Below are 14,745 nucleotides of genomic sequence, written 5' to 3'. Positions count from 1 at the left end.
AGGCAGCATATAGTACAAGAATAGTGGTCTAGGCTGGACAGAGTCAGAGGAGTGTACAGATGGTATGCATTGCTACAGAGCCAACAGCAGTCCAAGACATCAAGAGTGGCATAAAGACCCCATGGAACCAAAGGTGGAATGAAAGATACTAAGTGGCATAAAGAATTCAAGCCACTGTCGGAGAGGCAATGTAGCACAAAAAGTAGAATGAAGAGCCCAAGGCATGGGAAGAGAGACAACACAGCACCAACATAGGTCTTCCATCCAAAGGCACTGAAAGAAGAATAAAGTACCACCCAGGGTAATAAGGAATGAAGACCCAAGGCACCAAGCATTGTGTACAGCAGCCAGAGGTGGAAGAAGACATCTATGTACAACAATATAGATCACAGAAGAGGTAATTTGATAGCATGGTACTAGGATTATAATTGTGGCTCACTTAGGTCATATGTAAGGAAGAGGCATCTATGCTAGAGAACACATAAGGGTACATAAGAATAGCCTTACTGGGTCAGACCCATGGTCCATCAAGCCCAGTAGCTTGTTCTCACAGTGCCAATCCAGGTCACAAGTACCTGGCCAAAACCCAAGGTGTAGCAATATTCCATGCTACCAATACAGGGCAAACAGTGTCTTCCTTCATGTCTTTCTCAATAACAGCAGAAGCTTTATGCCAGGATGCTGCCCCAGAATGCCAGCGTGCTGCAGAATAAAATAAGACCTATTCTTCAAATATATGACAAAATATTGCTAGAACCATTGACTAAAGCTCTGCCTATTATCATTGACAAGCTCTGCCTATTATATCACTTTTTAAACTTCTGTATCATTTATAGTACACTGCATTTTTACAATGAGCCAAAAGATGCTGCTTTAGTTATCTAAATAGACCCTTGTACGGCTATTACCATAGTTGCCTTTCAGTTTTGTGGCCCCCTTCAATGACCATCCAAGCCTCTAGTCGCCTCAACAAAAAAATTATTATTTTAAAATTTTATATATAATACTTTGCATCAAAAGTACAAAGGCCTGGATTCTATAAATGGTGCCTAGCATTTGATTGACAACCACGCTGATTGTAGGCACCATTTATAGAATCACACCTAACAGCGCCTAAGCAGATTTAGGTGTCGTTAGACATCCTAGACACAGGCACCACTCCATTAGGCCAGTTTTTCATTCACCTAATTTAGCAGTGCCAACTCAACCATGCCTATTCTCTGCCCATAACTATGCATACTGTTTGAGATAGGTGTCATTAGGCATGGGAGGGCGCCTCCACTTAGGCAGCACTAGGCGTCCTAAGAGTTAGGTGCAAACTCTTAAATTGTTTAATTTTTTTTTTTTTATTGGCTGAAAATCAGTGGTCAATTACCATACTGATTAAGCCAATTAAAAAAAAAAGTTAGGCATGGATCTAGAATTTAGATGAAGTTAGGTGGCTACAATTAGAACACCTAACAGTGCCTAATGTAGGTGCTGTTTATAGAATATGTCCCAAAGTGTTTTACACATTCACACATCAGTTGTTAAGAGGAACCAGTATCCTCCTTTCATTATTATCACAAGTTGTACAATTATCATTGTCCAAACTATTGATTACTTACTCTCACTTCAACCCACAAAACAAAGATAAATTTCTTTCAAATAAGAATCATAACTCTTCCAAAAAGTCAAATAATAATCTTCTACTGTTATCTCTACTGGGAGAATATTTCACGATATAGGGTCTGGAGGAGTGGCCTAGTGGTTAGAGCAGCTACCTCAGCACCCTGGGGTTGTGAGTTTGATTCCCATCCTAACTCTTTGTGACTCTATGCAAGTCACTTAACACTTCTTGGTCCTGAAAAGGTGTTGAGTGAAGATCTGCTAAGGGGTGGGGGGAGAAACTTACCTGCTGGCATTCAAACTTGGGAAAAGGTAAAACTTAGGCTTCAGTAGGCTATTTCATTTTCCTTCTCTTTTTTTACTTTTTTAGTTCAGTCCTTTGTTTAGGCAATAGTGCAAATTCTCTGTTAAGGTTTTTTTTATATAAAAAATGTTTTAGTCTATAGTAGATTAATATTTTAGATTGCATTTCAGAGCATAAGATAAAATCAGATTAGGGCACAGATAGCAGTTGAGGAAAGTCTTTGTTTAGTGTTTAACATTAGTTTAAAATACAGCTAGAAAAAGGTATCCCTACAGAGTTTTGTTTTTTTTTTTTTTTGCAAAGGTCTTTCAGGTCAGAATCAGTGCAGGGTGACTCATTCAGGAAGGTGTAACTATGAACCAGAGACAGAGAGATCTTCACTGGTAAGACTTTGGCCTAGATGCACTAAATACTCTGACTGTGCACTGATGATCACTAAACCGGTTATCCATGCTTTCGTACATTCTCCAACTCTGGCATGCAAATGACCTCATTACTATTAAAATAATCCATACGATTGATGGTCTAAGATTGCAAAGCCATGTGCTAATACTGACCTGAAAAAACCGAAAGGTCTGCCATGTTTTTTCATTTTTTTCTATGGGTAAAGATGTGGTGTGTGTGTAACACATGCATAATATCTGCCCCATTAAAAGAAATTCTGTGCCATGCTGCCCCCCCCCCACCCCGACAACCTGGATCAAAAATAAAGCAGGAGGGATGCACACTCCTTCCTGTTGTCATGAAACCCCCCCCAATGCTGCAAACCGCCTTGGACAAAAAAATCAGCAGGATCACACTTCCTCCTGCCACCACAAAATCCCCCCCTCCCTGTCCTTAGAAAAAAAATCAGGAGGAATACCCAGGAAGGAGAGAGGGGAGTATGAGCCATAGAATGGAAGAATGGAGAGAGTGAAGGAAAGAGATGCTGAAGGGAGGGAGAAAACAGAAAGGGAGAATTGGGTATCTGAGAGAAGGAAAGAGAAATGGTGCACATGAGGAGATGAAGAAAGAGGAGAATTGTTGGGCAGGGAGAAGGAAACTTTGTTGGGCAGAGAGAATTATTGGACATGGTGGTGGGAGAGGAGTTAAATAGAGCTGCATGGGGAATTGAGAGATGCCAGACCATGGAATGGAAGGGAAGGATGGGAGAGAGAGATGCCAGACCATGGGAGAGGAGAGAGATTCCAGGCTATAAGAAGGAGAGGAGAAAGATGTCAGACTATATGAGGGAGAAGGGGGGAGACAGAGTTGTCTGACCATGGGAGAGGGATGAGATGGTGCACAAAGATGGAGGGGGAGGGGAGGGGAGGGGAAGGAGAAACAGAGGGAGGAGATGGTGCACAGCAATGAGTGTGGCAGAGAAGAGATAAGAAGAAATACTTCTTATGGATAGATGAGAGTAGGGGAGAAGAAAGAGGGAGGAGATGGTACAAATGGATAGATGGGAAGGGAAGACATGGAAAAGTAGATAGATTTTGAGAAGAAAGCAGAAAAATGGAAGAAAGTTGAATGTTAAAAAGTTAATGCTAAAGATAGATGTTTTGGCATAAAGTGAAGGAGAGAAAAACAGCAAATGGATAAGGCGGCCCTGGATACACAGTTAAGAGCACAGACAGAAGGAAGTGCAGCCAGAGACTGGGAAAAGATGGTTTGAAAAACAAAATCACCAGACAACAAAGGTAGGGAAAATGATGTTATTTTCAATTTAGTGATTGAATTGTGTCAATTTTGAGAATTTACATCTGCTGTCTATATTAGTAAATAAACGACAAAGAAACAATAAACCCCAATGGTTCACCGCGGAGATCTCGCACCTCATTAAGGAGAAGAAAAAAAGCGTTTCTCTCCTACAAGCGCACGGAGAAAAGAGAGGCAAAAGTAGAATATAGGACCAGGTCTACAGCGGTCAAAATGGCAGTTAGGGAGGCAAAACTTCGAGTGGAAGAAATTCTGGCAAAAAAACATTAAAAAGGGGAACAAATCCTTCTTCAGAAAAAGGAACACAGGCGGGATAGTACGCCTTAGAAGACCGGACAGAAGTTACGTGGAAGCAGATTCCGATAAAGCCGAACTACTGAATGAATACTTCTGCTCAGTTTTCACCTGTGAGGCACCGGGACACGGTCCGCAGTTGAAGGCAACACAAAGCACAGAAGACCCGTTTCAGAATTTTGAGTTCACACCAGGTGAAGTTTACAGTGAACTGGCAAGACTCAAGGTGAACAAAGCCAAGGGACCAGACAATTTGCACCCAAGAGTGCTCAGAGAATTGAGCGATGTCCTGGCGAAACCGTTGGCTGAGCTATTCAATCTCTCCCTAAGTAAGGGGAAAGTTCCCCTGGACTGGAAATTAGCTAATGTCGTTCCTCTGCATAAAAAGGGTTGCAGGGCAGAGGCTGCGAATTATAGACCGGTGAGTCTCACATCAATAGTGTGCAAACTCATGGAAACACTAATTAAAAGCAAATTGGACACAATCTTGAATGAAGGGAATCTTCGGGATCCCAGTCAGCATGGATTCACCAAGGGTAGGTCCTGCCAATCCAATCTCATCAGCTTCTTTGACTGGGTAACAAGAAAGTTGGACTTGGGAGAGTCTTTGGACGTCGTGTACCTGGACTTCAGTAAAGCTTTTGACCGTGTCCCACACCGCAGGCTGCTAAGCAAGATGGAATCAATGGGGTTAGGAGAGACACTAACTGCATGGGTCAATGATTGGCTGAGTGGCAGACTTCAGAGGGTGGTGGTTAATGGTACCCTCTCTAAAACATCGGAGGTGACCAGTGGAGTGCCGCAGGGCTCGGTCCTGGGTCCACTCCTTTTCAACATATTCATAGGGGATCTGACTCAAGGGCTTCAAGGTAAAATAACACTATTCGCCGATGACGCCAAACTATGTAATATAGTAAGTGAATGCAGTTTACAGAATTATATGGCGCAGGACCTGCTTACATTGGAAAGTTGGTCCTCAACCTGGCAGCTAGGCTTCAATGCTAAGCAATGTAAGGTCATGCACCTCGGAAGCGGAAATCCATGCAGGACGTACTTCTTGAACGGAGAAACTTTAACTAGGACTTCAGCAGAACGAGATTTAGGAGTAATCATCAGTGCAGACATGAAAACTGCCAATCAAGTGGAGAAGGCTTCATCTAAGGCAAGGCAGATATTGGGTTGTATCAATAGAAGTTTCGTCAGCCGAAAGCCTGAAGTCATAATGCCGTTGTACAGGGCCATGGTGAGACCTCATCTGGAGTACTGTGTGCAATTCTGGAGGCCACATTACAGTAAAGATGTGCGCAGAATTGAATCGGTTCAGCGGACGGCCACCAGGATGATCTCGGGCCTCAAGGGTCTCTCGTACGAAGAGAGACTGAACAAATTGCAGCTCTACACTCTCGAGGAACGTAGGAAGAGGGGAGACATGATCGAAACATTTAAGTACCTCACGGGACGTGTCGAAGTGGAAGATGATATTTTCTTTCTCAAGGGACCCTCGGCCACAAGAGGGCACCCGCTCAAACTCAGGGGCGGAAAATTTCATGGCGACACCAGAAAGTATTTCTTCACAGAGAGAGTGGTTGATCATTGGAACAAGCTTCCAGTGCAGGTGATCGAGGCAGTCAGCGTGCCAGACTTTAAGAATAAATGGGATACCCATGTGGGATCCTTACGAGGGTCAAGATAAGGAAATTGGGTCATTAGGGCATAGACAGGGGGTGGGTAAGCAGAGTGGGCAGACTTGATGGGCTGTAGCCCTTTTCTGCCGTCATCTTCTATGTTTCTAAATTTTGCACTGCTAAGGAAGAAATGCATTTGTTTCTATTTCTCTGGGGTTGTACTCTTGACTTGAATCTTAGTCGAGGGGGGGTGATGTATTGCAGCAGGAGAGATTGGCTATCTCCCATGCCGTGTGCCCAAGCCCTCCTACCAAGGCAACCCCCCCATCCCGGCCAAGAACAATTGGACCAGGAAGGAGCCCAAGCCCTCCTGGCCCGGCAACCCCCCCCCACCCCACCCTGCTGAGAATGATTGGGGCAGGAGGGAGCTCATGCCCTCCTGCCCTTGACGCACACCCCTCCCACAATTGCCCCCCTCCTGCCTTTATCTTAGTGGGAATGGGGGGTAAGGGGGTTGCCTGGGCAGGAGGGGTTGGGCTCCCTCCTTCTTGGATCGATCTCGGCGTGGTGGGGGGTCGCTGGGCCAGGTGGGCTTGGGCTCCCTCCTGGCCTGATCGTTCTCGGCGGGGTGGGGGTCGCTGGGCCAGGAGAGCTTGGCTCCCTCCTGACCCAATCGTTGGGGGGGGGGGTGGATTCTGTAACCAGTGTTCTTTTTGACAGACACCGGTTACAGAATCTAGCTTTTAGGCAAAGGACTGGCCCCTCCTTCGCCTAAAAGCCCTTGTTTTGGACATTTGGGACTTAGGCTTTTTTTTAGGTTGATTATATGGTGTAAGTTTAGACGTAGTGGTGGTCTGGGCGTTTAAACAGCTGAACGTAGAGGCAGGCCATTATAAAAAAAAAAAAACAACCTCCTTTAGACATTTGTTTTGATAATGGACATTTTCCCTGCTTCTACTTTCAACGTTTAGGGCCTTAGGCCAAAAGGGGACTTAAAACATTTTTTTTTTATTTTTTTATTATGCCCCTCCACACTCTTGCACCTAAGCAATAGGATAAGCAGGCAGGTTTCCATTTAAAATTGTATAAATCCATGTGAAATTTTTAAATATAGTTTTCTGTTAGATGGGTAGCCAACCAATAGAAAGCATGTGATGTAGCTGGATTTAGGAAAGGTTTGGACAAAATTGTGGAAGAAAAGTGCATAAACTATTACTAAGATAGACCCAGGGAAAGTCACTGCTTAGTCTTAGGATTAAGTAACTGGTCACTTTTGGGGCACTGCCAGGCGCTTGTAACCTGAATTGACCATTGTTGGAAATAGGATCCTGGGCTAAACAGACCCTTAGTCTGGTCCAAAACGGTAACTCTTATATTCTTAGGATTTTCAGTACTGGTCAAATACAGTATGCTTCCATAAATTCGTAATGGTCAGTAAGGTGATAATTCTATAGATGCACATCTATTCTATAAAGAAAAGTAGATGCTTACCTTCCTTCATAAAATACAAGCGCAATTGGGTACATAGGCACATATAGGCACGAATGTTTATGCCAACCATAATGCTGGTAAACATGTGTGAACCTATATTCCATTTACATGTGTAGCTTATAATATTCTGTAAGTTACATGTGTAAATTTGTCCTCCCCCTATGCTCCACCCATATGCTACCCATTTTAAATCAACCAACAAACAATGGAGAATCAACATAAGAACAGACAAGACCAGAGAATGAGGCAGAGAGAAAGAGACTCTGACCTACAAACTCAAGTCAAAGATTGTAAATTTTTGTCTGATCTCATCAACTATAAGTATCCTGGATTTTGTCATATGGTTTTTCTCACTGCAAACTTAATTATCTTCAAAATAGGACATACCTGCCAAAATAAGAGACTTTCTTTTTACTGGATCCTAAATTTTTTAAGTTTATGAATTTGAAATAGATCATAATTTTTTATAAGGAAAGTTGCCCCGAAGAGGGATACCTTGCTGTACTGTGCCCTGCCCCACCTCACCCCATCCAGGTGTCCTAAATATAGACACCAAAATAGTTATGAGTTGCTACTACAAATGTGTGGCTGGTCCATATGTCAGTAATTTAGCCATTTGTCATTTGTGAAAAAAAAACATACTCAGTTCTTTAAGTGTTATTTTCCTCTCATTTCACATGTGTGAACAATGGGGTTAGCATGTTTTCTCTGACACAGAAAGGATGTACTGTTTTAAAATAAATGTACTGCCTTTGTAAAATATATATGGCCTTGGCATAAAATGACTTTCTTTATGAAATGAAGATAAGAGACACTATTTTCAAAATGGATTTGCCATTCTGTGTATAATGTGCAATAAATAATGATGGTAGGGCTGCATGTTTATTTTCAAACATCTTCTGTTACATGATATATTGATTCAATTGTAAGAAAAATGAAAGGGTGCTTTATATTCATTTTATTCTTTATCATAAAAAGCAGTTTATCTTCATTCCAGATAAGGACTGTCTGTTGAAAAATGTATCAATATGAAACACGTGTTTATTCAAGAGTGGAAATGAATGATATTGTAAACTATCTGCATTCCAATTTTCAAGCTGCAATGCCACACTGAATCCTGGTAGTTAATGGGATTTGGGTTTTTTTAAACACTGTGAATAAAAAAAGATGAATAAATTCTAATCATCTTTCCTAAACAACAGAATGAAATCTATAAAAATAATTTATTTAGAGGTGTGAATTAAACATTTGGGGGAGAATTCTTAAGGCAGTATTAGGGCTTCAAGTCACGTTATTTGGGCCTTAATGTGACTTAAAACAACTCTAATGCTGATTGACCAAAAATATCATAGCAATATTTAAGTCGCTGTGAGTTAGATAGTAATGAGATGCAAAATATGTAAATGTATGTTTTGAATCTCATTACTATTCAAATATCCTAACACGACTTCTTGTAATATAACGCAAGTTGCATTAGGGTTCAGAAATCATGGTAACATAACCCTAGTTTTCTGCTAGGGTTATTTTATTGTCCAGGGCTGCCAGATCAGGATACCTCCCAAACCTCTGCCCCCAACTTAACCTCTCCTGCATAAGACCTGCACCCCCTCACAAGAACAAGCCCTCCCTCTCCCACTGTTTTGTATCATTGATGGTTGAGGGAGGTCCAAAGGGTCTTCCTGGGGTCTGGGGGGCAAGAGCAATACCTAGTCACTTTTGTCTAGCCTTGTGCTGGCTTCACTAAGGTCATATTTCCATATACAATACAATGCTTATATTCCACCATTAAACCTCTCAGCTCTATGTGGATCGTCTGGTTTCCCTTCAGATCAAGGGTCAGACACATACGAAACAATTACAAATTTTTTAATATACTAGATAACAAGAAACATCCAGGAATTACAGAAAAATCATAGTAATATATAGAAATAAACAAAAACAAAGGATAAAAAAATACATTTTTATTGGACTAACTTATGTAGTTTATGATTAGCTTTCAAAGATAACCACACCATTTCACTCATAAAAATCATAAATACCATTTGTATATTTCAATCTTATACTTCCCAAAGTCAAATTAGTTTAGATATTCTTCAAAAAATAATGCCTTGACTATCTTTCTAAATTTGAGAATTTATAATCCGTCTCACTTCCAATGGAATGCTATTCCATATAACAACTGATTGATATTGGAAAGTAGAAGTAAACATTTCCCCTAGTGGTAGTCACTTGAAACTACAGCTAAAATTACAATTTTGATGCCAGTGTAGGATTGGTCAAGAGCAAGTGGGCATTACTCCTGCCCAAAGACCCCAGGAATCCAGTAGGAAACAGGTAGCTAATGCTCAGTTTTGAAAAAGGGGTAAAATGATTGAATTTTTCTCCTGCCAATAAGAAATTTAATAGTTACATTTTGAATCATTTATAGTCTCTTTAACTGATACCCCTAAGATCTTCACTTTTAGGAAAATCTGCATTCCATTTATGAAAGGTACACATGGAACCAGAGATGAGTGCCAGGAAATAATGAATTGTCAGATTTGGTTGTGTTTAGCTTCAATTTATTCTACAACAAACATTCCAAGATCCTATCTAGCTTTGAGGAGATATCAACCAAAGTCAGGGTCAAGATGGTAGAAGCATTGATAAGACAGCATCTGTGAGCACATAGAAAGAAATAGGCTAATGAAAACGAGTCAAAGGAAGATCATGCCAAACAAACTTGCTGCACTTCTTTGAAGGGATAAACAGCCATATGGACAAAGGGGATCCCATAGACATCATATCTTAAGAACATAAGCAATGCCTCTGCTGGGTCAGACCTGAGGTCCATCATGCCCAGCAGTCCGCTCACGCGGCGGCCCAACAGGTCCAGGACCTGTGCAGTAATCCTCTATTTATACCCCTCTATCCCCTTTTCCAGCAGGAAATTGTCCAATCCTTTCTTAAACCCCTGTACTGTACTCTGCCCTATTACTCCCTCTGGAAGCGCATTCCAGGTGTCCACCACTCGTTGGGTAAAGAAGAACTTCCTAGCATTCGTTTTAAATCTGTCCCCTTTCAACTTTTCCAAGTGTCCTCTTGTTCTTTTATTTTTCGAAAGTTTGAAGAATCTGTCCTTCTCTACTCTCTCTATGCCCTTCATGATCTTATAAGTCTCTATCATATCCCCTCTAAGTCTCCTCTTCTCCAGGGAAAAGAGACCCAGTTTCTCCAATCTCTCAGCGTATGAGAGGTTTTCCAACCCTTTTATCAAGCGTGTCGCTCTCCTCTGAACCCTCTCGAGTAACGCCATATCCTTCCTAAGGTACGGAGACCAATATTGGACGCAGTATTCCAGATGCGGGCGCACCATCGCCCGATACAATGGCAGGATAACTTCTTTTGTCCTTGTTGTAATACCCTTCTTGATTATGCCTAGCATTCTATTTGCTTTCTTAGCGGCTGTTGCGCACTGTGCCGTCGGCTTCATTGTCATTCGTACGAGAGACCCTTGAGCCCTGAGATCATCCTGGTGGCCGTCTGCTGAACCAATTCAATTCTGCGCACATCTTTACTGTAATGTGGCCTCAAGAATTGCACACGGTACTCCAGATGAGATCTCACCATGGCCCTGTACAACGGCATTATGACTTCAGGCTTTCGGCTGACAAAACTTCTATTGATACAACCCAATATCTGCCTTGCCTTAGATCAGTGGTTCTTAACCTTGTTGGAGGTACTGAACTCCACCAGTTTCATATGCGTGTTCACCGAACCCTTCTTTATTCCCTTAGTTTTGCCGGAGCTAGACTAGAATTACTCAACTTGGCATTGCAAATCATGCAATTAGGACGCTGACTCCCATCAGGTTACGTTATACATGTGAATCCATATTGTACATATTTGTCCGACCACTTTCGTATTTTGCTCGACATAGTTAGTAAGGGATTAAAATATTAAGATAGGTATCACACGACGTACCATAACAACAGTTACAATTCGACTACTGTGCGCATCAAATCCCTTGCAGCACAGATAGGCCAAGCGATGTTGCGTGATCACCTGCAGCCAATTATGGAAAAGCGGGGCGTATCATCACGAATCATAAGCGCTTCGGTCACGTTCAATCATCTATCAGTTAAATCACAAATCTTGATCAGGAATTGATGGATATTTATAAGGCGTTAGTTACAGTTTGATAGATCAAGAAACCGAGTACACGATCAGTCTTGATCAAAATCACTGAATAACTGATAGATGATTGAACGTGACCGAAGCGCTATATGAGTCGGAGGTGTGTTTTGACCTCCGCCGAACCCGCAAGACTGACTCACCGAACCCCTGGGGTTCGGTCGAACCCAGGTTAAGAACCACTGCCTTAGATGAAGCCTTCTCCACTTGATTGGCAGTTTTCATGTCTGCACTGATGATTACTCCTAAATCTTGTTCTGCTGAAATCCTAGTTAAAGTTTCTCCGTTCAAGAAGTACGTCCTGCATGGATTTCCGCTTCCATGATTTACTATGATACCCTCCTCCTCCTTTTGATTTAGATTAGCAAGTGAGCATGTTTGCCGATTACATTAATAGATAACAACATCTATATTGAGTAGGAAGCTTACTCCCTTTTTTTCCTTTGGTCTAAAATTAATCCAGCCATCTTTCTCTCCTTCTATGCTCCTGGTTTCCCTTTGCAGATTGTAAGGGTCAATGCTGAGCTTTAATCATGCTTGAGGGCAGTAGTCATAATCCCCCCTCCCCTGCTGCCACTGTACATTACCAATGCTAAGAGCACAGAGCTGTCGTAACCGCCGACTCAGGTTCTAATCCCACCCCTGCCACCCTTTTGTATGGGTGACCTCAAGGGGACAGCATGCGGATGAACCATTAGGAAAGGGCAGGGCAGAGGCAGTTTCCCTATATGCCTGCATTTTCTTTGGCCCTTGCCTGTTATACTAACAATCTTGACTTCCAAAAGGCCTTTGACAAGGTACCACATGAACGGCTACTTAAGAAACTGTGGAACCACGGGGTAGAAGGGGATGTATACAGATGGGTTAAACATTGGTTGGCAGGCAGGAAGCAGCGGGTTGCAGTGAAGGGCCACTACTCAGGCTGGAGAAGGGTCACAAGCGGTGTCCCGCAGGGCTCGGTACTTGGGCCGCTGCTATTCAATGTATTTATTAATGACCTGGAAACAGGGACAAAGTCAAAAGTGGGTCGCAAACTTGCGTCCATTGAGATGCCAGGGTCCACTGAGGAATTCTGAGGTGAAGTCTGACAAAAGGAGTCGCGTGTACTGTGGAGGCCATGTGACCTAGGAGTACCATCATGTGTCTTGCTGAGATGGAAGAGCGGGAAGACACTGTGTGGCAGAGTTGAAGAAGAGCTTTCAAACATTGTTGTGAAAGGAATGCTCTGAGTTGGACAGTATCCAGAACAGCTCCGATAAATTGTAGATTTTGTGAAGGCTGATGTTGGAATTTGGGAAAGTTGATTTTGAACCCCAAACTTTGTAGGAACCACGTAGTCTGTTGGGTTGCTACAATAACCCCCTGATAAGTTGAATCTTTGAGCCAGTCGTCGAGGTAAGGAAATACCTGAAGACCATGGTTCTGTAGAGCTGCTACCACTACTAGGCACTTGGTGAACACTCTGGGAGATGAAGCCAGGCCGAAGGGCAGCACTCTGTATTGATAATGCAGATTCCCCACTCGAAATCTGAGGTATTGACAGGAGACCGGATAGATGGGAATATGAGTGTAGGCCTCCTTGAAATCCAGAGGGCATAACCAGTCGTTCTGCTCGAGAAAGGGATAAAGGGATGCCAGGGACAACATGCAAAATTTTTCTTTGACCAAAAATTGGTTGAGAGCCCTGAGATCCAGAATAGGCTGCAGATCGCCCATCTTTTTCGGAACAAGAAGAAATGGGAGTAAAACCCCCTGTTCTGCTGGTCCAAAGGAACTGGTTCGATGGCATGGAGATGAAGCAGAGCTTGAGCTTCCTGAAGAAGAAGGGCGGTCTGGGATGGACTGGAAGGATACTCTCTTGGAGGAAGCTCTGGTGGAACCTCAGTGAAATGAAGAGAGTATCCTTCCTTGATGATGGTTAGGACCCAGAGGTCGGATGTAATCGTCATTCATCGGTGGTAAAAATGATGGAGATGACCTCCTATAGGGAGAAGGGAAGACAGAGGCAGAACGGTGGAGGTTATGCTCTGTTGTAAACAGTCAAAAAGGCTGAGTAGCCTTAGGTGCAGCAGAAGGCTGAGATTTTTGTTGCTTCTGAGGCTGCTGTTTCTTAGGAGGAGGGCGATTGTAAGGAGCCGTCCTGGGAGCAAAATGCCTCTGATATATAGGTGTAGGACGTGGAGGCTTAGCAGGAGCTGGCTTTGGCTTAGGTCTGACTATAGAAGCAAAGGATTTTTCATGGTCAGACAGTTTCTTGGTGATTGCCTCAATGGATTCATCAAAGAGGTCATTGCCTTCACAAGGAACATTAGCCAAACGGTCCTGAATATTAGAATTCATGTCAATAGTACGAAGCCAGGCAAGGCGGCGCATTGCTACAATACAAGCAGCCGCCCTAGCAGATAACTCAAAGGCATCATAGGATGATTGAAGGAGATGTAGTCTGAGTTGAGATAGAGAAGTGATGACTTCTTAGAATTCAAAATGTTTTTGAGTGTCTAAATAACTCAAAAATTTTGGCAAAAGCTTAATGAGGAACTCAAAATAAGTAACAAAATGAAAATTATAATTGAGGACTTTAGAGGACATCATAGAATTTTGATAGATGCGACATCCGAATTTGTCCATAGTTTTCCCTTCCCTTCCAGGAGGTACGGTGGCATAAACCTTGGAAGGATGGGACCTCTTTAAGGATGACTCCACAAGCAAGGACTGGTGAGATAATTGTGAGTTGTCGAACCCTTTGCGATGTAGAGTTTTATACCTAGAGTCCAATTTGCCTGGAACTGCTGGAATTGTAAAAGGAGTCTCCAGGCATCTGGCAAAAGTCTGAGACAAGAGCTTGTGAAAAGGAAGCTTAAGTTACTCTGCCGGAGGTTGAGGAAGATGCATAACTTCGAGATACTCCTTAGAGTATATGGAACAAGCATCTAATTGAAGATCCAGGTCAACAGCCATCTGACGAAGAAAGGATGAAAAAGATAGCTGATCTGCCAATGCTTTGCCTCGAGAGGGACTAGAGGTTGTCAAAGCAGCCTGGGTCGAGGTTGAAGCTTCGGTCGGAAGAAAAGTATGAAATTAATATGGAGACTTGGGACGAAGCAATCGAAACCGCGACATCCTCGAGGTCTGGAAGTGGAGACCTCGATTGAGGAGTAGGCGGTCTAGTAGTAGTAGATCGAGGCTTGGTTGAAGAAGGACGTTCTTTAGAAGAAGAACTGTGCCTGGAAGTATGCCTCGAGGAATGTCTCGATCTTCTGTGAGAATGGTGCTTGGAAGCAGATCTCGATGATCGAGGAGACTTTGCCTCTGAGACAGAAGCAGCCGATGCTACCAATGAATGGATAGGACTGGAGGCTGTAGAGCGAAGCTCCAGAGGCTTGGTGGAGGAACCTCGATACACTCCCAAAGACTCTGCTTCTTGGATAGAGTGTGAGGATTCCTGTCGAGTCACTGGCAAAGAATCTGCTCCTTGCATGACGTGCTTGGATGCCAGACCAGACACTCGCAGAGACTCTGCTCCCTGCAAAGAGTGTTGAAGCTCAGACT

At 43.0% G+C, this 14,745-nt stretch overlaps 1 long non-coding RNA gene across 1 annotated transcript in view; it reads right to left on the bottom strand.

Annotated features, from left to right (window-relative positions):
- Nucleotides 1-7,900: 7,900 nt before the first annotated feature.
- Nucleotides 7,901-14,745, bottom strand: part of LOC117367295 — a 37,173-nt gene continuing 30,328 nt past the window's right edge. Inside the window, exon 3 of the long non-coding RNA XR_004540725.1 lies at nucleotides 7,901-8,174. This is a non-coding gene — a long non-coding RNA (uncharacterized LOC117367295). The remainder of the gene's footprint in view (nucleotides 8,175-14,745) is intronic.

This window comes from Geotrypetes seraphini, chromosome 9, assembly GCF_902459505.1.
Source record: "Geotrypetes seraphini chromosome 9, aGeoSer1.1, whole genome shotgun sequence".
Classification (NCBI taxonomy): Eukaryota; Metazoa; Chordata; class Amphibia; order Gymnophiona; family Dermophiidae; genus Geotrypetes; species Geotrypetes seraphini.
The sequence above is the reverse complement of the archived record's forward strand: the minus strand, read 5'-3'. Positions and strand labels throughout refer to the sequence as shown.